At 37.5% G+C, this 21902-nt stretch overlaps 2 pseudogenes; both read right to left on the bottom strand.

Annotated features, from left to right (window-relative positions):
• Positions 1–10656: 10656 nt before the first annotated feature.
• LOC139033677 (olfactory receptor 4C11-like) lies at positions 10657–15466 on the bottom strand (annotated as a pseudogene).
• A 4503-nt stretch (positions 15467–19969) lies between these two features.
• On the bottom strand, positions 19970–21625 carry LOC110150350 (olfactory receptor 4C15-like; annotated as a pseudogene).
• Positions 21626–21902: the final 277 nt, after the last annotated feature.

Here is a 21902-nt window from a genome sequence, read left to right as displayed (position 1 = left end):
TAAATTTTCCAGAATACTTTCCTAAAAATATTGTTTGGAAAAAAGCCTGCAGTTCCAATATACAGTAATACAATTTTTCTATTTCAGATATGTATTAATATCATATATAGTTTGACTGAAATCATCTTTGTAGTTTCTGACTTTCACTTAGAATTATCATAACAATTTTCACATATTACTATAATTTCCATAGTTTAATTATTGACTTAATGATATAATGATATATAAAGTTTTAGAATATTGCAGAAAAATTAATGCACATACAAGCAAAACAAAGAAAGCTTATTCTTTATCTCACTTAGTTAGCAAAAATGTATTTTTATTATATGTATATTAAGTTATGTTACAAACCATGTTTTACTTTTTACCACATCTTTATGAAAACATATTGTCCTTAGTATCTTTTATCTTTTGTTGTCATATTTTGTAATCTTGGTATTTTATTTACAATTAATATTAATCTAGCAAAATGATATTTCTTGGTAAAGAATACAGTTGCTGGAGTCAGTTTGTCTGGGTTCAAATTCCAGATTCACTATTTACTAGTTGCAAGATCTTGGGATAATCACTTTAGAGATAATCATGGTTGCTATGCAGATAAAATGAAGAATGATGTGGCTCATAGTAAGAAGAACTCTGTAAGTCAGTCTCTACTACTTGCACTTTTATGACTTTGCTTCTTTTCTTCTTCTGTGACTTTGTTCCTTTTTATAAAATACAAGCTGTCAATTTTCCCATTTTAATGTAGTCTATATTTTGAAAAAACTTTAAAATAGTAATACAGTATCCACTCACCTTCCATAATTCCATAATTATCTTTCATTTTAAATACTGAATTGAAATTGTTTGGAGTTATTGTGAGGAATGTGGAAAACATCCTCCCTGTTCCTAAAAGTTTAATAAGAGTTTTAAGGTACTTGGAGATAAGATCACTGATTATGTAAGTCATCATACCATTGGTGTTATAAGAGTAGAAACCATCTGCAGAGAGAAAAGTACAAATTCCTAAAGAGTACATTGGTCAGTGAAAAATTCAGAATTTTTTTAAAGAGTTGAACTTTTTTTTTTTTTCTTTTTCTTTGTTTTTCTTTCATTTATTTATATTAGTTAGAGGCTATAAATCCATGGCTGATTCATATCAATGTATGGCAAAAACTACTACAATATTGTAAAGAGATGAATTTTAATTGAAGAAAGTCAGGTTTTAAATCAGGTCTGAGAGGTGAGTTAGCATAGAATCTGAGGCCACACTGCCTAGATTCACACTCCACCTGCTGCCTATGAGGGTGTAATATTTAACAAATTCCTTGATTCTATGCATTTCATTTTCTCCAGCTGTGAAAATATATGATAAAGCATTCTACCTTTAAGGGTTGCTATGAAAGTTGGATAATTCAGTATGTGCAAAACATACAGAAGATGCAGGTATGCAGTACCTTCAGTTGCAGTGGTTACTTCCATTATGATTATGAGTGTTAGCTTTCCAAGAGGGATTTTTCATTTTCCAAAAATACCAATTCCAAATTTTTATTTACCTATAAAACAACTGCACAACTGTTTTAAACATTAAGTTCCTTTTCTAAGTAGCTGAAATCATATCAGCACTGTGTATCACATCAGTTGTCTCATGGTGACCAGAAGTTAGGAATGATGCTTTCAGAAATTTTAATATGTATTTAAATATAAATAAATAAAAGTACATAACACCTTCAGTAATATGGGCCCAAGATAAGAGGAAAGTAGAAGAAATATAGGCCCTTGGATGTGAAAAATTCTAGAATCCAGAGATAAAACTCAGAGGAGTGAGGGCTTTGGAAGGAGAAAGGAAAGCATATTTTAATGGATGTGATACTGCTGCTACTAAGTCACTTCAGTCATTCAGTCGTGTCTGACTCTGTGTGGCTCCACAGATGGCAGCCTGCCAGGCTCCCCCGTCCCTGGGATTCTCCAGGCAAGAACATTGGAGTTGGTTGCCATTTCCTTCTCCAATGCATGAAAAGTGAAAAGTGAAAGTTAAGTAGCTCAGTCATGTCCAGCTCTTCATGACCCCATGGACTGTAGCCTACTAGACTCCTCCATCCATGGGATTTTCCAGGCAAGAGTACTGGAGTGGGTTGCTTTATCAAGCAAATAAAAAGAAAATCAAACTGAAACTTTGAGTTTAGTTGGATTATTCTGATGCTGGGAAATATTGAAGGCAAGAGGAGAAGGGGGTGACAGAGGACAAGATGGTTAGACAGCATCACCGACTTAATGGACATGAATTTGAACAAACTCCAGGAGATCATGGAGGGAAGAGAAGCCTGATATGCTGCAGTCCATGGAGTGGCAAAGAGTCAGACATAGCATAGCAACTGAACAAGAAAAAAGGCATAGTAGAAAAGCTTCAAAAACTAGGTTTTCTACCTAGCCAGAGGCCATGAAAACAAGAGTGCATTGTTTAAATATTTTTTGTAAGGATATATAAAATGTAGGGACCTAAAAAGATGTGAACAGCTTTTATTATAATTTATTCATTACCTGAGAACTATAACTAAGTTGTTTAACAAAATTGTCATAAAAAAATTGAATTGGACTTTAAGCTTATCTCCAATAAAATGTCTACCTTCTTGAAGATATGCAGCTTCCAGGAGGAGATATGTCTTTCTATCCCCTACACTAAGAAACTAAGTGGGAAGCATACAAGTTAATCTACTGTGGTCCCAACGAAATAAAGTCTGGACCTTCAGTGACCCCGGATATGATTCGTTGGTGACTTTGGATTTCTTACTTCCTTCCCTGGAGAAGGAAATAGCTACCCACTCCAGTATTCTGGCCTGGAGAATTCCATGGACTGTATAGTCCATGGAGTTGTAAAGAGTTGGACATGACAGAGTGAGTTTCACTTCTTAGAGAAGGGTCTTAAATGCTCATTTTTGATTAGTCTCATGCAAAAGAGCAAAATTAGATGTATCTTTCTCATATTTAATGGGATCAAGTGCTGTCATTGTTATCATTTTTAAGCCTTTATTTTTTATAGTGGTTTTAGGTTTACAACAAAATTAAGAGAAAGTTCAGAGATTTCCAATACAGTCCCTGCCCTAACACGTATATAACCTCCACCCCATTATCAACTATCCCACCAGAGTGGTGTATTTGTTATACTGATGAAGCTATACTGACACATTGCAATCACCTAAAGTCCGTGGTTCACCACAGGGCTCACTCTTGGTGTACATTCTATGGATTTGAATAAATATGCAATGGTATATGTCTATTATTATAGCATTATAAAGAATATGTTCACTGCCCTAAAACATGATCATTTTTATATTTCTAAAACATAGGACACAGTTAAGTCTTTTCACAGAGTACTTCATTTTCATTCAATTCTAAATAAAATGTCTCACACAAAAATTAGTGGATGAAAAGCAACACTTTGAGTGAGATGTCTCTGTGTGTTTTGATTGTAAGAATTATTAGCTCCTACATACCATAAAGTCAGGCTGATATTTCATAAACATCAGTATTACAAATGGTTGTCTAGTGGTTAAGACTCTGTGCTCCCAGAGTAGGAGCACAGGTTCAATCCCTGGTCAGGGAACTAAGATACTGCATGCCATTCAGTTCAGTTCAGTCACTCATGTGTCCGACTCTTTGTGACCCCATGAACCGCAGCATGCCAGTCCTCCCTGTCCAACACTAACTCCCGGAGTTTACTCAAACTCATGTCCATCGAGTTGGTGATGCCATCCAGCCATCCCATCCTCTGTCGTCCCCTTCTCCTCCTGCCCCAATCCCTCCCAGCATCAGGGTCTTTCCAATGAGTCAGCTCTTCACATCAGGTGGCCGAAGTATTGGAGTTTCAGCTTCAGCATCAGTCCTTCCAATGAACACCCAGGACTGATCTCCTTTAGGATGGACTGGTTGGATCTCCTTGCAGTCCAAGGGACTCTCAAGAGTCTTCTCCAACACCACAGTTCAAATGCATCAATTCTTTGGTGCTCAGCTTTCTTCAACAGTCCAACTCTCACATCCATACCTGACCACTGGAAAAACCATAGCCTTGACTAGACGGGCCTTTGTTGGCAAAGTAATGTCTCTGCTTTTTAATATGCTGTCTAGGTTGGTCATAACTTTCCTTCCAAAGAGTAAGCGTCTTTTAACTTCATGGCTGCAGTCACCATCTGCAATGATTTTGGAGCCCAGAAAAATAAAGTCCAAAGGAAAAAAGAAAGAAAAGGAAAAGTGAACATTTTAAAGATATGACACATCATAAATGCAATAAAATGATTACTATAGTTTTCAAGAACAATGACTGAAATACTCACTGTGGCTCTCAGAGTCCTCTAACTCAGTGCCAGTGCTTCTGCATGCAGCAGCCAAGCCTGGCACTGTCAAATCATGTGCTTGCTAATGGCTATCCATTTTAAAGGGCATGTTTGCATGTGTGTGTGTGTGTGTGTGTGTGTGTGTGTGTGGTGTATTTACTGAACTATGCAATCCTTTCAAATTTGCTTGAATATTTTTTGTTCATTTGATTTTACCATCTAATAAGGCAAGTTCATGTGTGTGTGTGTGTGTGTGTGTGTGTGTGTGTGTGTGTAAATTTTTACTGGAACAGCTTTGTTTTACAAAGTTGTATTATTTTCTACTATATGAGAAACCCATAATTCCAAAAGATACATGCACCCCAATGTGTATTGCAGCACTTTTTACGATAGTCAGGACATGGAAGCAACCTCTATCAACAGAGAAATGGATAAAGATGTGGCACATATACACAATGAAATATTACTTAGCCATAAAAGTATCAAAATTTTGCCATTTGCAGAGATGTGGATGGACCTAGAGACTGTCATACTGAGACAAGTCCATATTATTTTCTTTTGTTTACTTCAAGTTAAGCTAGGAGGCAGGATTTAGCAGAGAATAGTCAGAGGGGAACCAGGACTGGGACTGAAGCATTTGTGCTCCATGGAAATTCTTGCTGACTCTGTTCCACACTGTTACATAAAATATCAGTTTCCAGCCATCGAGGAGGAGCCAGCATAAAACCAGAAAATCACAAGCAGGTAAAGAAGTAAACCTCTGACATGTTCAGTGCATGTTCTGACTAGTAAATGGCTGCAAATTTCAGGATGGGTCAAAGAGATCACCATTTTAGATGTATATCTGAAAAATAATAGTGAGGAGTAAGGGATAGAGTGATTAGAGGATGGTGGCAGGAATCAGAGCAAAGGGGAAACACTGATTGTGGGGAAGAGCCAGAAAAAGAAGAAGAATCAGGGGATGAGACAGGACAAACCTCACAAGACAAGGGTGAGCAAAGACCCATGTTAGGGATAAAGAGTAGTTTATCCCAGGGTTTCACTAGAGAGTTGATCTTTCTCTTCTCCAGTCCTCATATTATCCCTTACTCCAATCCCAGAAAGAGAATGCAATTTGGGGCTGTAAGTAGGGGTGATGGTGTGTCCTGGACAGAAAATGTTAGCATAATAATTAGGACAATAAGCATCACAACATCACCAGCATCAGTGCATACTCACTGAATATCATTAATCCGTGCCCTTTTCCTTTCCCTAACTTTATGCTTTGTAAATAAGAAAGGTGTATGTATAGAATACTGTGCCTCTGCTCCCTTCAATGTGTCCCCTTTTTGGATAAGAATTGGGCCTGAACCAATGTTTCATAAAGCAGAGACCAGTGAAAGAAGAGGATCCCCCAAATATTAGAATCCTCTCATCTCTGAGAGAAATGCATTTCTGGAACTTGAGGTTTCTCAGGAGACAGAACTGGACAGAGGCAACTGACCTAAAACCCAGTCTTGAATGGGAGGCAAGAAAAAGGAAACTGTTCAGTTGGGCTTGAAAACTTACCTTTTTTCTTTGTGGAAATAAAAAAAAAGAGCTATGAGCTCTTGCTCCTTCAATTCTGATTTACTATGAAGATGAATCATGCTCAGTATTTGCAACATGTACATTGTACTCCAAATAGATCCACTCTGCTTTCCATCCCAGGACCTATGGGGAGAGAAGATACTCCATAGATACCAACCCTTCCTATAAGGCATGAGTTAGACTCTTCAAAATGGTCTGTAATACTGGCAGAAAGAGTCTTACTCTTCTCTTATAAATTTATAGAATAAATAGGAAATATTTTCACTAGTCTGTGATAAAACTATCTCTAAATAGCCAGATCCATTACCCCAAATCATTCCCTAGCAGAACATGTGAATTAAACATTCCCTCTTCCTCCAACAGATATTTAGAGGGATTCCATGAAAAGTTCTTTGCTGAGGCTTTGAAGGTAAAATGTCTTCACCCTTCCCACCCAACCCAGCAGGATTTGCTAAATGAGCTATTTAGTTCAGTTAATCCAGAATCACAGCAAGCCATGAGGCCAATTAATCCCAGATAAGATTGTTACATGGGAGATTCTGCCCAGAGAGCCCTCTCATCCTATTCTTTTTTTTTTTTTCATTTATTTTTATTATTTGGAGGCTAATTACTTTACAATATTGTAGTGGTTTTTGACATACACTAACACGAATCAGCCATAGATTTACATGTGTTCCCCATCCTTATCCCCCCTCCCACCTCCATCCCCATCCCATCCTCTGGGTCTTCCCAGTGTACCAGCCCCGAGCACTTGTCTCATACATCCAGCCTGGGCTGGTGATCTGTTTCACCCTTCATAGTATACTTGTTTCAATGCTATTCTCTCAGAACTTCCCACCTTCACCTTCTCCCACAGAGTCCCAAAGTCTGTTCTATACATCTGAGTCTCTTTTACTGTTTTGCATATAGGGTTATCATTACCATCATTTTAAGTTCCTTATATATGTGTTAATATACTGTATTGGTGTTTATCTTTCTGGCTTACTTCACTCTGTATAATGGGTTCCAGTTTCATCCATTTCATTAGAACTGATTCAAATGTATTCTTTTTAATGGCTGAGTAATATTCCATTGTGCATATGTACCATAGCTTCCTTATCCATTTGTCTGTTGATGGGCATCTAGGTTGCTTCCATCTCCTGGTTATTGTAAACAGTGCTGCGATGAACATTGGGGTGCACATGTCTCTTTCGGGTCTGGTTTACTTGGTGTGGATGCCCAGGAGTAGGATTGCTGGGTCATATGGCAGTTCTATTTCCAGCTTTTTAAGAAATCTCCACACTGTTTTCCATAGTGGCTGTACTAGTTTGCATTCCCACCAACAGTGTAAGAGGGTTCCCTTTACTCCACACCCTCGCCAGCATTTATTGCTTGTAGACTTTTGGATAGCAGCCATCCTGACTGGCATGGACTGGTACCTCATTGTGGTTTTGATTTGCATTTCTCTGATAATGAGTGATGTTGAGCATCTTTTCATGTGTTTGTTAGCCATCTGTATGTCCTCTTTGGAGAAATGTCTGTTTAGTTCTTTGGCCCATTTTTTGATTGGGTCATTTATTTTTCTGGTATTGAGCTGCAGAGTTGCTTGTATATTTTTGAGATTAATCCTTTGTCTGTTGCTTCATTTGCTATTATTTGCTCCCATTCTGAATGCTGTCTTTCACCTTGCTTATAGTTTCTTTTGCTATGCAAAAGCTTTAAGTTTAATTAGGTCCCATTTTTTTTTAAATTTTTGCTTTTATTTCCAATTGGAAGGTGGGCCATAGAGGATCTTGGAATAAGGTTCATGAGTGGAGCTGTTGGTAACTGAAATGGAAGGTGTCTCATTCATTAAGACAGAATAGGATTATTTAAACACTCTCTGACATAAATCATCCTATTCTGTCTTAATGAGTGGGACACCTTCCATTTCAGTTACCAATAGCTCCACTCGTGTACCCTACTCCAAGGAGAAAACACACTTTCAAAGTCACGTGGAGGTATATACTACAAAAAGTTACCAAAGACTCTGTCTTTTAAGACAAATCTTTCCCAATGACAGAAGAAGCTCTGAGTGTAGGTAAAGGTTCAGATAGATCTGATCTAATAGAATTCTAGCTTCATGACTTATGTTTCTGTGGCTTTAAGCAAGTTTCTTAACTTCTCCTAGTTTCATATTCTAGAAACTGTTACTGTTAGATATATTAATTATTATATAAATCCTGATGATACCAGTGAAATATAACTAATGACAATGAAAACTACTAATTTAAATTTCTATAATTCCTATAACATTTTGAAATCAGTCACTAGATATAGGAAGGAAGAAGATAAAAATTGAAAAGAAAAATGTTTTTATGTACTTTTATATTTAAAAGAACTTCTTAAAGTATGATTTACATACAATAGGCTGCACTATTTTAAACATACAGTAAATAACATTACAAATATATACACTCATATAAATGCCACCACATGAAAGGGGAATATTAATTTTGATCTTCTAGTCAAAGGACCAGACTATGGTTTTCTGTATGTCTTCTCTTCATAACTATATTCTTTATTTTTCCTTCTGCTCTTTATTATTTGGTATTATAATATGGTTCCTTCTTAAGTAAGACAGACAATCCATTCCATGCCCCTCTCTAGCCTCTGGTGGTTTATATATGTTTCTACAATTATTTATTTATTAGCTCAACAGGTACTTGACCATTTAGACTATGCCAGGTGCTATTCTAGGCACTGAAGATGTAATATTATTCTTAAGACACAAATTCTTACCATCATAACCAGAAAATAAAATGAATAAACTGTATGACAGGTTATAGAATGATAAGTGCTAAGGAGAAAAATTAAGCAGAGATGGAGGAATAGGAGATACAGAAGGTTACTGCATGGGTGTTGCAATTTTATGAAGTAGTCTGAAAAGTCAGTATTGAGAGGATACATTTTAATAATAAATCAGAAGTATTGAGGGGATAAGCTATGAATATATCCAGAGGAAGAATAACTGAGAGACAGAAAACAGGCTTGCAAAGATCCTTAGAAATGATCACAGCAAGAAGACCAGTTACTATCTTTAACCATAAAAAGTTGTTAACAGAAGAGAATATAATCAGATCTTCCACACTTTGATTGTCAGAATCTGAAGGTCCATGAGTGCTGAGATTCCCAAAGAGACACACTCATGCAAAACATCTCAAAGTGGCATCATATGAGTTCATCTGCCACAGTTTACAGTCCAGTTTTCAGATCTATAGGGAAGTCAGTCAGTACAGTCAGTCAGTTGTGTCCGACTCTTTGTGACACCATGGACTGCAGCACGCCAGTCTTCCCTGTCCATCACCAACTCCCGGAGCTTGCTCAAACTTATGTCCATTGAGTCTGTGATGCCACCGAACTATCTAATCCTTTGTCATCCCCTTCTTCTCCTGCCTTCAATCTTTCCCAGCATCAGGGTTTTTTCTAATGAGTCAGTTCTTCCCATCATGTGGCCAAAGTATTGGAGTTTCAACTATAGCAAAATAGTCTTGATTATATTTATTCTCAGAGATAGACTCAACATCTGTTCCCTTGTGGGCTGGTTCCTACTGTTAATACTCATTAGTTAACATTACTCAAACAAAAATGTAAATTTAGTGAGATACATGAAAAATATGAGCTTCCCAGGTGGCACAGAATCTGCCTGCCAATACAGGAGATGCAAGAAATGCAGGCTTTATCACTGGGTCACGAACATCTCCTAGATAAGGAAATGACAACTCACTCCAGTATTCTTGCCTGGAGAATTACATGGACAGAAGAGCCTGGCAGGGTGCAGTCCATGGGGTCTCAACACAGTCAGACATGACTGAGCAACTGAGAGCACACACACACACATTATGACATTAGTTCTATTTTATTTGTCAATTATTGCCTTTTTCATATGTATGATCTCATCTGTGAGATGTTACTTTTTATAATATAACTCTAACAGCTTTATAAAATGGTCATCCATTCAGAAGTAACCAAAGATTAGGGAAGTGTCCATGAACTTAAAATACAAAAACAGAAATGTATAAAAAGCTAAGAAATATGAAAATAATAATCAGCATGATGAACAAAACATATTAATGTATATATAGAGAAATTATGTATCAATACAGTGAATATCTTTGTTATGAATAGAATTATCTGATTTGAATAGGAAGTGAGGCGTTATTTCCCTGTACATAGTCAGGCAAAGGAAACGCTAATTTTTAAGAGTATTAAAGAGAGGAGACAAGCACCAAATAGAGGCTTAACTAGTTGATATTTATGCTCCTTGGGGACCATAGGTTTCTGGGTGTGACATTATGCTATTGACTTTTAAGCCAGAAAGTATAAGATATAGACACAGTCATTGCAGATCTGGTTTACCAACAAAATGGATGATAGAAATCAGGGACAAACTATTAAACTTGAACAAGAAACATAAACAAACAAACAAAAAAATGATGCACAAAACCAGAAGGTAAACCTATAGAAAGAACAGGATGTGGCTCACAAGCAGAAACATCAAAGCAGACAGCAGAAGTGAGGAGTGGGCTTGTGCCCCCACAAAGATGATGGAACTTCATGTTTCTTTCTCTGAGACATTGGTTAAAATAATACAGATTTTGCTGGGTGCTCATTCTGCCTGTTCCCCTAAATGCCCCACTGGAACACAGTTATACTGTCCACAATAGAATGAGAACATTTTTTGTTTTCCATCAATCCAATTATACTTAAACTCTGACAAAATGAGCAGTTGGCATCTTCTGCTCTTTGCCATCTCGAGTCAGACTTTGTTGCACCATAAATTTTTCATGGCCTGTTTGACTTCTGCATTCCTCAGAGTGTAAATCAGGGGCTTGAGCAAGGGTGTCACAATAGTGTAAAACACAGCCACCATCTTGTCCACTGGAAATGCAGTTAGAGGGTGAACATATATATTTATACACAGAACAAAGAATAAGACAATAACAATAATGTGGGAGGTGCATGTGGAAAGGGCGTTCCTTCTTCTGTCTGTGCTACAGTTAGTCAAAGAACATAAAATAAAAACCTAGGAGACAAGCAGAAACAGGAAGCTCACCATGCATATAGTCCCACTGTTAAACACTATGAGTAGGTTGATGACATAAGTATCCACACAAGCTAGTTTCAACAACGTCTGCATATCCCAAAAATAGTGATCAATAACACTGGGGCCACAGAAGGGTACTTTCAAAGCCAGGAGAATCTGTGCTGAAGAATGGATACAAGACTCCACCCAGGCCAGTTTCACCAGTGTGACACGGACACTCTGGCTCATGATGGCTGTGTATCACAGGGGCTTGCAAATGGCCACATAGCGATCAAAGGACATGAGGACAAATACCAAGATCTCCATGCACCCAAAGAAGTGAAATGCAAAGATCTGGGTCATGCACTCATTGAAGGAGATGGCTTTCTTCTCAGATACAGAATCTACAATCAACCTAGGGGCAGTGGGTTGTTGAAAAACAGGCATCAAAAAAGGATAAATAGAAAAAGAAGAAGTACATGGGGCTTTGAAGTGTCTGGCTATATCGTACAGAGTCCCAAGGTATAGAAATAAGAGAAATGGTGACTTGGAAGTTGCAGTGTATTTAGATGCAGAATTGCAATTTTTAGAGTTCTAATTTCATCAAACGTATAACTTAGTGTTTCTCAAAGTTTTCATACACTATGCTCGCTCAGAATTTTTTTAAAATGTTGACAAACTTTAAACATTGGCCTTGATTCAAGGTCTTCTTATGGGTTGTCAATTTTTTTTTTTGTTTTTTGGAAGGGGTAGAGGGGGAAAGTTCTCAAGTGATTGTGCACATTGCCATGGTCTGAAAACTAGTGAATTTGTTTATGATCTTGATCAGATTATTTTAATGTCTTGATGCTCTTTCCTTATATGACAGAGAATCTAACAGATACATTATTAAGCATATGCATATGATACATATATGTGCATATAATTTGTATGCACATCAATTACTGAATAATAATACCCTTACATAACTTAGAAATAATATATTTGGAGATTCTTTCCTGAGTGAATACACTTCTTGATTTGAACAACAGTTTCTAGCCATTATTCCTGATCTCTTCAGTATCTTTGTTGGGTTATACTTAAGAAAGAAGCTTATTTTTCCCTCCTTAGGTTCACTGCAGCTATAACTTTACCTTAATTGCTAGTTGGGGAACATGAGATATTTAAGCAAATCATTGAGGTTAGCAATATTTTGGAAAATTGCTATATATAAAATTGATATAAACCATTACATTTGTTAGATGCATGCTAGTAAATTTCACATTCTGTGGACTCAACCTGTTATTTCACTTTCTATATTTCTGTAACTTGTGTACTATCCTCTTTCATATCTGATTCTCCTACCACTGTCATCTAGAAGATTGCATTCTTTAAATTTTTATCTCTTTAAAATGTAAGTTTAAAAATTTATTTCAGAAATTCAACTTAAAAATATCTCCTTGCTCTCCTTTACTTATATATAATATATATATTTTTATATTCAATCATCTTATATTTTCTGATTTTCCTTTTTTAATTTAAAAGCCTTTTCTCTGTTAGCTAAACTGTATTTGTAGTGTAACTTTCTACTTAGCAATTATAAATAAACATGATGTTAGTCACTCGGTCATGCCTGACTCTTTGTGACTCCATGGACTCCACCAGGCTCCTCTGTCCATAGCATTCTCCAGGCAAGAATGCTGGAGTGTGTTGCCATTCCTTCCTCTAGGGGATCTTCCCAACCCAAATATCAAACCCAGGTCTCCTTCATTGCAGACAGGTTCTTTACCAGCTGACCACCAAAATTAATGGAGCTCAAAATTAATGTATCAGAATCTTAAAGTATAAATTCTACCATTTATTTTTTATTTTTCCAAATTTTCATCTTAATTAAAATATTTTTAATAAACTCTTCTCATATAGCTTGTGCTTATATTAATAGTTTAATCAAAGGTATGCCAAGGGGATTGCTAATATAAATATCACTATTTTAAGTCACATGGACTGTAGCCCACCAGGCACCTCTGTCCATGGGATTTTCCAGGTAAGAATACTGGAATGGGTGGCTATTTCCTTCTCTGGGGGATCTTTCTGACCCAGGAATTGAGCCTACATCTCCTTCATTGCAAGCATGTTCTACCACTGAGCCACCAGGGAAGCCCATAATTATTGACACTATTCTCAAATAATCTTTCGATTTGGTTGCTTCAATATTTCTTAGAAAATTAATTATTGTATGGGTATATCTGCATAATAAAATTTCCAAAACTTGCAATGTATTACAGGGTGAGAAAAGTGCCCTTCAAAAATTCATACTTAATAAATCCCATGGTGGTGTTAACCACTCAGTCCTGCCAGACTCTTTGTGACCCCATGAATCCAACCAGGCTCTTCTGTCCTTGGGATTTTCCAGGCAAGTGGGCTGCCATTCCCTTCTCCAGGGGATCTTTCCGACCCAGGGATCAAACCCAGGTCTCCTGCATTGCAGGCAGATTCTTTACCATCTGAGACACCAGGGGAGCCCATAAACCAGAAGTAAAACTTAGTTCCTTACACATTCTGCTGAGTTTTCAGATATATATCTATATATACTGTATGTATACACACACACATATATGTGAAATATTTTTATGTACAAATTAGGTCATTTTCCATTGTTTATAAAACTATAGCAATATGGCATAAATTATAAATAAAAAATTAACTTGAGGCATTATTATATTTGCTTAGTTAACAGAATTAAAATTATGAAATATATATTTTGATTAGCATTAGAGTATAACATTTTTGTACATTTTAATTTATTATATTTCATTTCTTTTGAATTTTGTATGCTATGTCTGTTTAATTTTTGATATCTTTAAGTTTTGAGGTCTTTTTTTTTTCAACATTATGCAATAAACTATCAATTTTACACTCTTGTTTCCATTTTAGTCAATCATGCCTTTAAAATTTAATGTCAAATGAGCAAATTTTAACATGAATTTTGATGTACACTTCCTCCTTCTGATTAATCATCGATTTTTTAGTGATTCAATAAAATCACTGCAGATGGTGATTACAGCCATGAAATTAAAAGATGCTTACTTCTTGGAAGGAAAGTTATGACTAACCTAGATAGCATATTAAAAAGCAAAGACATGACTTTGCCAACAAAGGTTCGTCTAGTCAAGGCTATGGTTTTTCCAGTGGTCATGTACGGATGTGAGAGTTGGACTGTGGAGAAAGCTGTGCACCGAAAAATTGATGCTTCTGAACTATGGTGTTGGAGAAGACTCTTGAGAGTCTCTTGGGTTCCCAGGAGATTCAACCAGTCCATCCTAAAGGAGATCAGTCCTGGGTGTTCATTGGAAGGACTGATGCTGAGGCTGAAACTCCAATACTTTGGCCACCTCATGCAAAGAGTTGACTCATTGGAAAAGACCCTGATGCTGGGAGGGATTGGGGGCAAGAGGAGAAGGGGACAACAGAGGATGAGATGGCTGGATGGCATCACCAAATCGATGGACATGGCTTTGAGTAAACTCCGGGAGTTAGTGATGGACGGGGAGGCCTGGAGTGCTGTGATTCATGGGGTTGCAAAAAGTCAGACAAGACTAAGTGACTGAACTGAACTAAACTGAAATGAACTGAACTGAATAACACCATCAACTCAGTCATCAAATGTGTACTGAGAACCTGCTCACATCTGGAGTCAACTTACAGAGCATGAAAAGGTGTCCTCAACCTCCTCACAACGATTCTGGTGGGATACCATTTCTCTATGTAAGATTCTTAATCATTGAAAAACTACACACAACTCTGCAATAATACTAAGTGAACTTTAACTCGATATCAGAAAGATCCTAGAAAATAAGTTGATTGGTCGTTAAAGGTTTAAACATGGGAAATAAGTGAAATTATGGTTTAATTGAGTTAAACTGCAATTTCCAACAAAGTTCTCTGAAAATTAAATATTCAAAAAGTTTATACAGGGTTTCCCTAAGTAAGATAAATATATCAATATCAGTAAATCAAACTATTTTATTCTAGTAAAGTTACACATCTAAATAAAATTGGTTTTCTGTGCAGTTGAGCTAAAATAATATTAGTTCACTATGAGAAACTAGATATATCAAAATAATTACAAACTCTGATTGGAAGTTGCAATTTTCTCTGCTGATTATTAAAAAAATAAAATAAATCAATGATTATTTAACTTAACTTTAGTACATTAGGTTTCCAGTGGGGGATAAAAGCAAAAGAGAGGGAGCCCTTTGCTGTGAGAAGAGGAATTAGGATAAAAGAGTGATTAAATATTTTTAGAAAGGGAACATTCATTGCTTCAGGAAAAATAGATGCTCCCATCATTAAAAACTGCACTCTCCTTAAATCCAAAGGTTTTAAGAGGCAAATTTTGGGTAGGTAACAGATAACCATGACATCCAGTTCAACTAGTTCTATTTTATTTTAAGTAAGCAAAGAGAAAGTTTGGGGACATAAAAACAGAAAAGGATCATTGACAGGATGTGTGCATTAGTTTAAATCAATATTACCTGAAAATTTTATTATTGAATTCAGCCATTATCTCCAAACTTTTCTGGACCACCCTGCCTCTTTGATTTGGGAGGGCATCATGGTAGTAGAAGTTCTTTTTCCTTCCTTGATGCTTACATTTTACTTTTTTTTTTCCATTTATTTTTATCAGTTGGAGGCTAATTACTTTACATCATTACAGTAGTTTTTGTTATACATTGAAATGAATTAGCCATGGATTTACATGTATTCCCCATCCCAGTCCCCCCTCCCACCTCCCTCTCCACCTGATCCCTCTGGGTCTTCCCAGAAAAAGTAAAATGTATATAAGGACTTTAGAAAGATGGTAACGATAACCCTATATACATTTTACTTTTACCTACTGAATTGTCAACTGATTCAAATATATTTGGTGCCAAATTTTTTCCATTCTTCTTGTTAAATAACCATCTGCCTCTATCTCCTCTATCTCTATGTTCCATAGGAGATATGTGTGTGTGTGTGAGTGTGTATGATTGAATAAGGCAATTCAAGATTAAATATTATTCTTTTTCCATAATCTTATCATTCAAACACATTTTTTCTTGTGCTATTTCATTTGACATACACTTTTTTTTGCAAGGAAACTGGACTGGCCATGTGATTCATCCATTTCTAGTTACAAAACATGACCTGTGATACAGAGTGTTTTAATTAAGGCACTTAGGGTAGAGCTAGAAAGGGATGTTACTACATAGACTCTCTCTCAGCATTCACCCTACATCTCATGTAAAATATCAAATTCTAATCATCACATAGATTGCATCTTAGAAAAGAGAAATCATGAGTCATGAGAGAAGAATTGCAATTGATACCTTAAATTTCTGTCCTGACTCCAAAACTAAGTGCATTAGGCTAATATTAAAGCAAAAAAAAAAAAAAAAAAAGATCTAATTGGATAATAGTGAAGAGGAGGAAAGAAGCGGACTAATGTAGTTAGAACAGGAGAGAGGCATGAGCAGGTACCAGGGAAAGAAGAATCAGGGATGGGCTATAGAAAAACATAGAGTGGGAAGGAGAGCAAACATCTTAGAGAAAGTTGTTTTACCTGAGATTTCATCCCACAGTTCAGCTTCTTTCTTCCTGAACAGCATCACCATCACTTACCCCAATTAAAGAGAGACTGTTGTTGTGTGTTGTCTCAAGGATTGTCAAGGATCTTGAAAACCCAGGTGTGTAGAAAGTGGAGCCCAATTTCATACTCTGTCCCAGAAAGATCAGCACTGACCATAGACTTTGAACCAGGAGCTCCCCGAGAGAGAAACTTCTGCCAAGCTGGCCTTCATTCCATGTGTTGCATCCTCTGTGAGCAGAGATGCATTTGAGAGGTACTTCAACTATGTGCTGAGTCCAGGGAAGGCCTAGGAAGCCTGGACCACCATAATTCTTCATTGGTAGAAAAACTCCGCAGGAGTGCTGTCATTTGTTAGAAGACAAACTGAGTATAGATTCCAAGAGATCGGTGTTTATGGCTCAGATGGTAAAGAATCCGCCTGTAATACAGGAGACCTGGGCTCAATCCCTGGGTTGGGAACATCCCTTGGAAGAGTGCAACCCTCTCCAGCATTGTTGCTGGAGAATCTCATGGACAGAGGAGCCTGGAAGGCTACAGTCCATGGGGTCACAAAGAGTCAGACATGACTGAGAGACTAAGCACAGCACAGAAGAAAATATTTCAGACCGATTGAGAAACTTGCCTCTTTTCTTACAACCAAACAGATGACTTCCAACAGAGTGTATGTTTCATATCTTCAACTTTCATTTACTTAGAAAGTGAATTTTGTGAAGCTTGAATAAAACACACAAACTATACTTCATTGAGATTTGTCATTGCCTTCTATCACAAGTGATGTTGGGATGTAAAGAGTTTATGAAGAAAAGGAACTCTTCATTTAGCCATAATTCACACAGCTCTTTCCTGGAAACACTGGGTCAGACAGAACAGCAAGGTCTGTGTAGGAGCAGGGAGAATGCTCTGAAAATGGAGTGGGTTTCTTAATTTGGTTCTTGGAAACTTAACTGGAGTAAACTATTCCTACACTCTGAGACATAAATGCCTCTGCAGTCAGCTTCCTTCACTGTCTCTCTCTCTCGTGTGTGTGTGTGTATGTGTGTGTGTGCATGTGTGTGTGTGTGTGTGAAAAATCTTGAGGCTAAGTGTCTTATTTTTACTGTACTGGATATTTATAGAAATGCACACAAGAGTTTGCAAATCCTTAAGGTAGGCTTTAAGCCTCAGGACCTCCAAGGAAACTATTTATTTCAAACGAGTCACAAGTGACATGCAAGGAGCTACCTAGCTCAAACAGTCCAAGGGCAAAATCAAGCCTTAGGGACAATTGGTTAAACTTCAACTCATGTGACTTGATTTGAGTCAATTCTGTTCTCTTCCCCATAAACTTTCCTTAAGTCCATCTCTTTTAGAGGCCTGGAAGTCTTTGAAGGCAGTTGAAAGTACATAGATGCAATATGTGTGGTTAACTACTCTTGTTTGTGTTATATCAACATGTGAACTGGTTTCCCTGGTGGCTCAAATGGTAAGGCATCTGCCTGCAAAGGAGAGCAGGGTTCGTTCGTTCCAATTTTTAGTATATGTGCTGCCGAAGCGAGCACGAGAGAAGGGTTCGATCCTTGGGCTGGGAAGATCCCCTGGAGAAGGAAATGGCAAGCCACTCCAGTACTCTTGCCTGGAAAATCCCATGGACAGAGGAGCCTGGTAGGCTACAGTCCATGGGGTCACAAAAGAGTTGGACATAACTGAGCAACACCACTGTCACTTTCAAAGTGTGAATTATGGTTATCAACAATATCCAAGGATTAATGTCAGCAATAATTACAGTTCTTTGGCAAATCTGAAACATTAATGTGTTAATGTTTTTCATTTTACTGTTTATTTATTAATTTTTAATAGAGTTAATTTGCAATGTTTTGTTATTTTCAGTTGTACAGCAGATACATTAGGTTGGGGAAAAAGTTCATTGATATATATATATATACACACACATACATACATATACATATGTATGTATATGCATGTATATACATATACACATGTGTATGTGTATGTATATATGTATATATACATATATATGTAAAAACTAATCTCTAAGACGATTTTGTCTTCCCTCCAGAAATATTTTCCAAAATATCAAATGAGTAGCAGAAGTGAGAGTAATTTTTTTTCATTCTTTTTTGACTTTTAGATTCTAAGTAAGCATAAAATTCAACTCTTCTTAATTTTCATTTGAGGATAGTGAATTGTCAAATCATAAGTGATTTATTAGAGTACATAAGTGTTCATAAGAGTTCATAAGTGATCTAAGAATGAAAACTAAATCATTTCCTGGAACTTATGCTATTTTTTATATATTACATTACTTTCAGTTTAGTTCAGTTCAGTCACTCAGTCGTGTCCAACTCTTTGTGATCCCATGAATCACAGCATGCCAGAGCTCCCTGTCCATCACCAACTCCTGGGGTTTACCCAAACCCATGTCCACTGAGTTGGTGATGCCATCCAACCATCTCATCCTCTGTCATCCCCTTCGTCCTCCTGCCCTCAACCTTTCCCAGCATCAGGGTCTTTTCAAATAAGTCAGCTCTTCTCATCAGGTGGCCAAAGTATTGGAGTTTCAGCTTCAACATCAGTTCTTCCAATGAACACCCAGGACTGATCTCTTTTAGGATGGGCTGGTTGGACCTCCTTGCAGTCCAAGGGACTCTCAAGAGTCTTCTCCAACACCACAGTTCAAAAGCATCAATTCTTCGGCACTCAGTTTTCTTTATAGTCCAACTCTCACATCCATACATGACCACTGGAAAAACCATAGCCTTGACTAGACAGACCTTTGTTGACAAAGTGATGTCTCTGCTTTTCAATATGCTTTCTAGGTTGGTCATAACTTTCCTTCCAAGAAATAAGCCTCTTTTAATTTCATGCTGCAGTCACCATCTGCAGTGATTTTGGAGCCCAGAAAACTAATGTCAGCCACTGTTTCCACTGTTTCCCCATCTACTTGCCTTGAAGTGATGGGACCAGATGCCATGGTCTTAGTTTTCTGAATGTTGAGCTTTAAACCAACTTTTTCACTCTCTTCTTTCACTTTCATCCAGAGGCCCTTTAGTTCTTCTTCACTTTCTGCCTTGAGGGTGGTGTCTATGTCTGAGGTTATTGATATTTCTCCCGGCAATCTTGATTCCATCTTGTGCTTCCTCCAGCCCAGTGTTTCTCATGATGTACTCTGCATATAAGTCAAATAAGCAGGATGACAATATATAGCCTTGATGTACTCATTTTCCTATTTAGAACCAGTCTGTTTTCCCATGTCTAGTTCTAACTGCTGCTTCCTGACCTTCATACAGGTTTCTCAAGAGGCAGGTCAGGTGATGTGGTATTCCCATCTCTTTCAGAATTTTCCCGTTTATTATGATCCACACGGTCAACCTCTGTCAAACAATGCTCATCCATATAAAATTTTTGTCTGATTAGAAAATTTGAATTTTTTATTCAACTTTAAATGTTTTATTTTTCATTAGAAACCACCATTATCCTATTCCACACTTTCTTCATGGCATTTTTCACTTCCTCATTTCTGAACGTGTAAATCGAAGGATTGAAAAAGGGAGTTAGGTTGGTGTAAAATACGGCTACCATTTTGTGAAAGGAGAAAGAATATGGAGGTCATACATAATTGAGAGGGTAACAGCCAGGAAGGCCAGGGGTCTCCAAATGGAAGAAATAGGCTGCAAGTGCCAGGTATTTTTGTCTCTCTTAAGTGGCAGGAGGAAACAAACTGGCGATATTTTATTTCCTTCTCTATACAAATTTAAAAGGAGGTTTCTCTTAAAATGCTGTGTTGCCATGACACCTGGTTTCACCTGAAGCTAACTATTCTCAAAACCTTGAGTTAACCAATACATTTTTTTCTTATGGAAATATTTGTCTTAAGCTATGTTAATGTACCCCAGACTCTGTCTTCAATCCACCAAATGGCTCAGAACCTACTTGACAAACCAGTATGTTATACTCAGATATTGTTCCCCTAATCTATGTAAATGAAACTATTTGTATGGTAATCTGCCCTTCTACAAGATTCAAATCAATCATTTTGTGGCCTGGCATGAATTATCTTGTGCCATTCTGAGTTTTAAGACATTCCTTTCTTTTCATTAACAGACTGGTTGTGACTATATAACATCCAGCTGAAGACTAGGAGGGGGGTACTCTTTCTGCCCCCTTCTGATGCCTATGTCAGAAGCTTTCTCCATCTCCTTTATACTTTAATAAAACTTGATTTCACAAAAGCTCTGACCGATCCAGCCTCGTCTCTAGCCCCGGATTGAATTTGTCTCCTCGGAGGCCAAGAATCCCGGCATCTTATCGTTCAGCAACAACCTTTCATACATAAATATGCATGGGATAAAGAACAAAACCACAACATTGATGTGTGATATGCAGGTGGAGAGGGCTTTCTGTTATCCTTCAAAGCTATGGGTTCTCAGACAGCAGGATGACCCCATAGGAGACAAGCAACAAGGAGAAGATTATGATGCAGAGAAACCCTCTGTTGGTGGCCGCCAAAAGGCCAAAAATGTGAGTGCCAGTGCAGGCAAGCGCTGGCAGTGGGTACAAGTCACACATGAAGTGATTGATGACATTGGGGCCACAAAAAGGCAGCTGGAAAATGAAAAGAATCTGTATCATGGAATGCAGGAAGCCCCCTGCCCAGGCTACCACCATCAGAAGGATGCAGAGTCTACGGTTCATGATAGAAGAATAGTGCAAGGGCTTGCAGATGGCCACATAGTAGTCATAGGCCATGGCACTGATGACAATCACCTCCACCCCAGCAAAGAAGTGTTTAGCAAAGAGCTGGGTCATGCAGTCTTAGAAGGAAATGGTTTTCCTCCAAAGGAGAGAGTCCACACTCATCTTTGGGACAATGACAGAGGAGAAGCAAGCATCCAGGAAGGACAGAAAAGCCAGGAAGAAGTACATGGGGGAGACCCGGAGTGCTGGGCTGCTACTGATGGTCACCACCATTAGCAAGTTGCCCCCGACAGTTGCAATGTGAATGAACAAAAATGCAACAAATATTATTTTCTGCATGGTTGGTTTCTGTGAAAGCCCCAGGAGAACAAACTCATTTACAAAGCTTTGGTTCTGCATAATTTCCAAGGAAAAGGTGAAAGGCACTTCAGTGAGCATGGAGAATCTACAATTAGAAGAAAGACAAATGTGTCTCAGACCAGTTTTGGGAGTCATAGTCATCAACAAATTGGTGCATCCATGTGAAAAATTGACTTATATTTTGTGCTTGCTTTTACATTAAGAACACAAAGCTAGAAATTTGTTGAAGGTGGTAGGGGGATACCAGGAAGAATTGAAGTTTAGATAAATTGTTAAATGTTTTAAGATAGAGCTTCAATGTAGAAGGGTAGGGATC

The sequence above is a fragment of the Odocoileus virginianus genome, unplaced genomic scaffold (assembly GCF_023699985.2).
Source record: "Odocoileus virginianus isolate 20LAN1187 ecotype Illinois unplaced genomic scaffold, Ovbor_1.2 Unplaced_Scaffold_30, whole genome shotgun sequence".
Lineage (NCBI taxonomy): Eukaryota > Metazoa > Chordata > Mammalia > Artiodactyla > Cervidae > Odocoileus > Odocoileus virginianus.
This window is presented reverse-complemented; position numbering and strand designations above follow the sequence as displayed.